This window comes from Podarcis bocagei (assembly GCF_964188305.1).
Source record: "Podarcis bocagei genome assembly, chromosome: 5".
Taxonomy (NCBI): domain Eukaryota; kingdom Metazoa; phylum Chordata; class Lepidosauria; order Squamata; family Lacertidae; genus Podarcis; species Podarcis bocagei.
The window spans coordinates 99,912,393-99,919,716 of NC_138129.1; the positions used below are offsets into that span (position 1 = coordinate 99,912,393).

Genomic DNA, 7,324 nt, shown 5'->3' on the forward strand with positions numbered 1-7,324 from the left:
CTCCATTGTGACACGTCCCCCTGCTGAGTGACTTGGCTGAGGACTTTGGGAAGAGCAACTATCTGAGGATAGTTCAGGAGAAAGGAGGTGGTTTGTGAGAAGTAATGATGTTTTCCGGCAAAATGAAGATTTCTTCTTCTTGAGTGTAAGTAGGATGTCTAATTCTTTCTGCATTCTGCTTCTTATGCTCTCCCTCAAGATTTAGAAACATAGGGCAGTAAGGCAGATCTGGAAAAAGCCTAGGTAAAGGTACAGATACCCCTGACCCTTAGGTCCAGTTGTGGACGACTCTAGGGTTGCGTGCTCATCTCGCTCTATAGGCTGAGGGAGCCGGCGTCCAGCTTCCGGGTCATATGGCCAGGATGACTAAGCCGCTTCTGGCGAAACCAGAGCAGTGCACGGAAAGACTGCTTACCTTCCCACCAGAACGGCACCTACCGTATTTTTCACTCTATAGGACGCACCGGACCATAAGATGCACTGGACCATAGGAGGGGGAGAACGGGGGGGGGAATTCTCCCCCTCTCTGCTCAACGTCCCTTCAGCGAAGCGGCAGGAGAAACGGAGCCCCTTCCATTTCTCCTCCTGCTTCGCTGAAGGGGCACTGCGCAGAGAGGGAAAACTGTGCAGCGCCTCTCCAGCGAAGCGTAGCCTGGAGAGCAAGAGGGATCGGTGTGCACTGACCCCTCTCGCTCTCCAGGCTTCAGGCGGCCTATCCACAAGCCTTCGGAGCGCAGCGGGAACTCCTACTGCGCTCTGAAAGCTTGCGGATAGCTGCCTGAAGCCAACGGAGTGCAGCCTTTGAAGCCTCCGCAGAGCAGCGGGGTGAAGGCACCCCGCTGCCCTGCGGAGGCTTTGTGCAGCCATCCCCAAGCTAGAACAGTGAGACGGAGCTCTGCGCAGTGCTCCGCCTCGCTGTTCTAGCTTCGGGGACGGCCTTTGAAGCCTCCGCAGGGCAGCAGGGTGCCTTCACCCCGCTGCCCTGCGGAGGCTTTGCGCAGCTAACCCCAAGCTAGAACAGTGAGACGGAGCGCTGTGCAGCGCTCCTTCTCCCTGTTCTGGCTTTGGGCTTAGCTGTGCAGCCTGCAATCACTCCATAGGACGCACACACATTTCCCCTTAATTTTTGTTGTTGTTTTTTATAACATAATTTTTATTAGCAAACCAATCAAATCACATTAGTTCCAAATTACAAAACCGAATTTTAAATTTTTGTTGGGGGTACCCATCCAATCATCTCTTATTTCTGCTGCTTTGATCATTTCCCCTTAATTTTTGGAGGGGGGAAAGTGCGTCCTATAGAGCGAAAAATACGGTATTTATCTACTTCCACCTTGTGCTTTCAAACTGCTAGGGTGGCAGGAGCTGGGACCGAGCAGCGGGAGCTCACCCCGTCGCAGGGATTCGAACTGCCGACCTTCTGATCAGCAAGCCATAGGCTCTGGGGCCACCCGTGTCCCTACGGAAAAAGCCTATCGCAGACCAAATCCCCCTCCCAAACCTGGTATGTAAGGGCTTCCGGTTTTTCCGCCCTCCGTTGTGGATGTGCTTCGTGGGTTCTCCGCGCCTAGCAGCTGTTAGAGGGAACTTTGGGGGGGCAACACGGAGGCTACACGACCCCCAAAAAGGCTCTGGGCGTGGCCCAGGGCTGACATTGTCCGGCAGCATCAAAAAAGGAACCCTTCAAAGCCCACGTCCTAACCAGGAGGTAAGTCGACAGAGAGTACCTAGACGCAAGGACACGAGCAATCCTCAGCAGCAAGCCTCCAAGTCCCAAATGGTAAGAACGGCAGCAAAATCTCTCACTTTCCCAATCCCCTTAATTACTGGACTAAGCTAACAAGGAGAGCTTGAGGAGAAGAGGGTCTGTGAGCATATTTAGTTTGAGGAGGTAGTTTGTGAGAAAGGAAATACATTTTCTGGTGTAATGAAGAGACTTTCTTCATATGAAGTATAAGTAGGATTCCTAATTCCTTCTGCATTCTGTTTCTTTTACTATCCCTCAAGATTCAGAAACGTAGGGAACCATGTCATGGTTAGATTAGTTTATAAAGATTGGCTGCATGAGCTGCTGGTCTCCTGCTGTCACGTGCCAAAGATCCATCCCCTGGTCTACAAGGAGGAGGAGAAAGAGATATTGGAAGAGAAATGGGAGAATGAAGTGATGGTTATGAAGATCAGAAGGAATCTTTAGTGAAGGTGGAAACAACTAATGTAAGACCAAGCGACCAGGGGATGGATGCCACCGATGCCAATAGAGATGGTGAGAGATGGTGATCTTTGTTCTTGAGGAACAGGGAGGCCAGAGAGAATCTGGATCACTGGGATGGGGGGAGGCAGCTCCCTGATTCAAGAAGAGTTCAGGGATGGGATGAGGAAGGGAGGAAGGGAGAATAACGCAAGCCACCTGGAGATCCTTGCAGGAAAGATGGGTCATCAATTAAGAATTTTTTCTCTTCATTTCTCTTCCAGGCAGCGATAGCAGTGAGGGCAGCAGCTCCAGTACAGCTCTACCCCGCTCCAAGACCCAGTTCTCCCTTCGCCCAAAACCCAAGTATCTAAATAAATAAATAATAGGGATGCGGGTGGCACTGTGGGTTAAACCACAGAGCCTAGGACTTGCCTATCAGAAGGTCGGCGGTTCGAATCCCCACGACGGAGTGAACTCCCATTGTTCGGTCCCTGCTCCTGCCAACCTAGCAGTTCCAAAGCACGTCAAAGTGCAAGTAGATAAATAGGTACCGCTCCAGTGGGAAGGTAAAGGGCGTTTCCGTGCGCTGCTCTGGTTCAGAAGCAGCTTAGTCATGCTGGCCACATGACCCGGAAGCTGTACATGACCGGTCTGCCAATAAAGCGAGATGAGCGCCGCAACCCCAGAGTTGGCCACGATTGGACCTAATGGTCAGGGGTCCCTTTACCTTTATATATTTCAAAAACACTATGAGTCTCCAGTGTGGTCTCTTGTCACAAGGAAACAGACTTTATAAAGGGGCAACCTTTCAAACTTCTTATAAATGGAAAAGAATAGACTGTGCCCAGTGACTAGCTGATCCATATGCCTGTTCAGTTGACGCTCTAGATGCCTACTCAGTTGTTCTCAAAGGCTGTTGAAAGTGAGAATGGCCAGTGTGGCAGGCTGTGCGAGCTGCTGGCCTCCTGCTGTCGTGCCCCTAAAATCCACCCTCTGGTCTGCGAGGAGGAGGAGGAAGAGATATTGGAAGAGAAATGGAATGAGGAAGTAAGTATAATTAAAGAAAGGGAGAATAGCGTAAGCCACCTGAAGATCCTTGAAGGAAAGGTGGGCTGTCAACATAATAATAAATGGAAAGATTAAAAATCTTTTCTCTTCTTTTCTCTTCCGGGCAGCGACAGCAGTGAGACCAGCAGCTCCAGCACAGATCTCCCTCCCCACCAAGACCCAGTCCCCCCCTTCCCCACAAACCCAAATAGAAAAATAAAAAAAACATTATTATTATTCTAATCAAGTTCCTTTACAAACATGCTACTCTGTGATCATCCTTTTATCCTAGGCGGTGCCTTTTCCTACGTTTGTGAGCATGAGTGGAAATCCTGAGTCTCGCTGCAGGAGTCGACAGTTTGGCTCCTTCCATTGTTGTTGCTCCTAGATGGAACTGCGCATGTGCGAAGACAAGACAGAGACTTCCAAACTAGATCAATAAACGTGTCACCCGTTGTCTGAAAAGCACTGTCCTAATCACATGCCAGATTGTCTTTTGTGAATGAAATAAAATTCTTTCAAATAGTTTTTTAATGTTGGCATTTGTCTGTCTTGAGAAGCAATGGAGTGCCGGGGGTGAGGTCCAAAGTCAAGCAAGGGTGTCAGCAGTCCCAAAGGGACCTCTCCAGGGAGCAAGTGTGGGCAGTGTGTCTGGAGGTCCTGGGCTTCCCAGATGACAAGACTCCCTCTTGGCCTTGCAGATGTGTCTCCAAGGAGAGCAGAGTTAGGCACCAGTTGGGCTGCAGGAGTTGTCAGAAGGGGTTGTAAACGGCGCCATCCAACCGCCTGAGGGACTCCACTCCAGATTTGTGTAGGGTTTACTCCTTAGCCTTTTCAGCTCCCAAAGATATCCCACAAGGCAAATGAGGATCAGAGTTTTCCTTCTCCTCGATGGGCTTTCTTTCTAGGTGGATGAGCCCCATCTGCCCCTCACTTCCCTCCACAGCATTGCAGAAACCACCTTCTTGACCACTGGGCCCACGCTTGGTCTTGTCCGCTCAATCTGCTGGAGCCTGTCTTTGCACACAGGGGAAGTTCCTGAGCATTTGAGACTCCTTGGCTGCCCTCACCTGGTTTAGGTGGCCAGTCAAAGCCGTTCCCAGGATGTGGCCTCTGTCGCATGCTGACCGTTTCTAGGAGCAAGAGAACAAACTTTTTATTAAAGAATGGAAATGGTTTAATGAATACCGGTAGTTACAAACTGTAAACAGATAAGAACATTGGCAGGATTATTGGAATAACCTGCAGTTTAATAAGATTATATATTTAAAGCAGATGCATAAATGAAGAAATTAAGGTAATTTGGATATGCATAAGATATGAAGAATCAGTTTAACGAACTGCAGAAAGAGGGAGAAGGAAGTCAAGTTTTGAAATGTTAAAATGACTGCAAAATTATTGAAATGTATAAACATGAAAATCATAATTTTTTTTAAAAAAACATTTCGCCCAAAATCAGACGTCATCTGTTTCACTCCCAACTGGAGCCAAAGGACACAGGCCTGGCGGGAGATAGTGGAGGAAGTGCAGAAGTGTGGGTTGTCCTCCCTTTATATAGAGTCCATGACGTATAGCCACGCAAAGGCGGTGATCGCGCAAAGATTAAGGGATATTGCCAGACAGGAGGACATAGCCCGTGTGAAACCTGGGTTGTTTCTGGGGGAGCAGTTGTATCGGGCTGCTCCAGCTCGCTACCTGGCGGATATCCACTATGTGGAATACCGCAGACTATTTACTGCAGCTAGGCTGAATGTTCTTGACTCGGCGGTCCTGAAGGGAAGATATGGAGGAGTCCCATATGACCAGAGATTATGCCACTGTGCATTGGGTGAGGTAGAATCCACAGAGCACATTCTATTGAGCTGCCCCTTCTACAACGATTTAAGACAGTATCTTATAACTCCATACTTACCCCAGCTCAGTTCCCGACAAAGAGGAAAGCAGACAGCATATCTGCTAAATAAGTCTTCTGGGAAAACAACCTTGTCAGTGGCTAAATTTCTTTTCCTGGCACTCAAGTGTCGGAAACGTATAACTGAATGCTTTGATGTGGGTTATCTGTGAGAGGTCTAGTACTGTGGCCCTACCTTACTTATGTACCTCCTATGATGTTATAGTTTATAATTATTGTGTAATGTTTTAATTCTGACTATCGGTCGAATAAAGAAATTGATTGATTGACACAGGCCTGGCCAGGACAGCTTTCCACTTATAGCTTCTGCGGTGATGAGGCATGTGAGCCTCAACTGTCCTGCATCTATTCCAGCTGAGGAATCACACACCTCCTCCCCAAGTTAGCGAGCCCCACCTGGGCTGTGGGTCCTTGCCTTCCGGCCCTCCCAACTGACAGCTGTTAGTTCTGGAATCCTTGAGCTTGAGGGGGGGGGTACATCCCATTTCGCCCCGTGGGACACTCACCACCCCTTAGCCACCTGCCTTTGGCGCTGCAGCAGTGATGGCTTTGGTCCCTGAAAGAGCATGCAAGATCTCTCCCAAATCTCAATACATATTTTGCTCTCCTAGACATCTTGCAAGACTTCAATGAGATCTTGCAGGAAATCTCCAATCTGTTTACCTGCAAGCACACACTTTTAATTCCCCCCCCCCCTATTTAATACACATTTCTCAATCTAACAGATTTGCACATAGGATTCTGTATCACATGAAATGGAACATTTGTTTTGTTCTATTGTTACATTATTTGTGGCCTTCTAACACTTTGGGAGAAGCCTTCTCTCCCTTTCCCCTTTAAAAATGAGGATCTGTGCTTTACACTCAGCAGGAAGGTCCATTTAAAAGGAAACATGTTGTTTTTTTGCTGCTGCTTTTTTGTGTTCTCAGGTGTCCAAGTTAGCCCCCTGGCCCTGCTCCTCCAATATACCACAGCAACATCCCCACTAGGAATCTCTACTTGGGCTTTCATTGGCCATCAGCAATATCCGGTGGAGGCAGGTGGAGAGAAATGCCCCATCTTGCCCATCTTTGGGGTTTCAAGAGGTATAGCCTCTGTGCATGCGCAGAATTCATGATTCAGCAAATCTATTAGACCATGGAAAGAGTTCTTTCCTCTGATTAAATTACCAAAGGAAGAGAGCAGGATTGGCTTTTCTCACCAGGGACACAAGGAAGGGGAAGGTGTATGCTTAAGAAATCAAATTCCCCAAGGGCTGAAACTCTGTTCAGCCAATTAAAAAACCCCAATTCTCTCAGGAGAGTGCTTCATATCCGGCGGGCAGGGCTTGTGTGCTTTGCTCATGATCCCTTGGGTGTCCTGAGGCTGTTAGAGCAGCAGCCGTAAGTCTTGGGGCTCTGGGAGTGAGACATTGTCCTCAGAAGGCAAAGAGTAACTGAGGTTCCCTTTTCTCTCCCTTGGAGGCGCTGAACAAGGAGCTGGCCAGTTCAGGGCCTCCATGGGAGAGAAAAGGGGGGCCAGCACTTCTGCTCAAATGAGCTTTCATACGCGGTCATCCTGCCCCACACTCACATTCCAAAATATCTGCATGCTCACCTATCCAAGAGGTGGTTGGTCTTGGGCTGGGGGGTCCCAGAAGGCAGAATAAGTTGAGAAGCAAAGCCCAAGAAGTTGGAGGCATCCTCTTCGCATCCACCCAAACCCAATCTAAACAGCTTTGCTCCAGAACCAGCCCCTCCCTTCAGTTCTGTTCAGTTAAGAATGTCAGTTAAGAGGGACCACCTCTATTTTCTTGATTCTTACCTGAATGGGCATGCACACTGGTATCTGTTTACCTGTAAGCACACACCTTTAGTTTATCTTTTTTAAAATAAAAATAAAATACAAGTTTCTCAATCTACCAGCTTCGCACAAAACAGCAGCCGTTTTGTGATCCATGGCAGTGAAAACCCCACGTTTTATGGCGCCCCCCCAAATGAGGCTTCAGTGCCCTAACCCAAAGGGTCACAATTTCTCCAAAGGTCCAGTGTCATCTGATTCACTCCAAAGCAGCACCAAACACCCAGAGAATGCCCCCTGCAACATTGGGGTGGGGTGGGGGTGAAAACACTACATTTCCCATTGTTAGAGTGGCATACAAAGGATGAACAAGTTAAATCAGTGATGATAGATTG

At 48.4% G+C, this 7,324-nt stretch overlaps 2 long non-coding RNA genes across 2 annotated transcripts in view; one reads left to right on the top strand and one right to left on the bottom strand.

The window, feature by feature from the left end:
• LOC308587831 overlaps positions 1-1,139 on the top strand; it is a 30,206-nt gene extending 29,067 nt beyond the window's left edge. The window contains exon 2 of the long non-coding RNA XR_014008542.1: positions 794-1,139. This is a non-coding gene — a long non-coding RNA (uncharacterized lncRNA). The remainder of the gene's footprint in view (positions 1-793) is intronic.
• A 2,325-nt stretch (positions 1,140-3,464) lies between these two features.
• Positions 3,465-6,937, bottom strand: LOC308587826. Its single transcript, XR_014008534.1, has 2 exons — positions 6,747-6,937; positions 3,465-4,371 (listed from the first exon to the last, which is right to left on the bottom strand). It is a non-coding gene; the product is annotated as an uncharacterized lncRNA (long non-coding RNA).
• Positions 6,938-7,324: the final 387 nt, after the last annotated feature.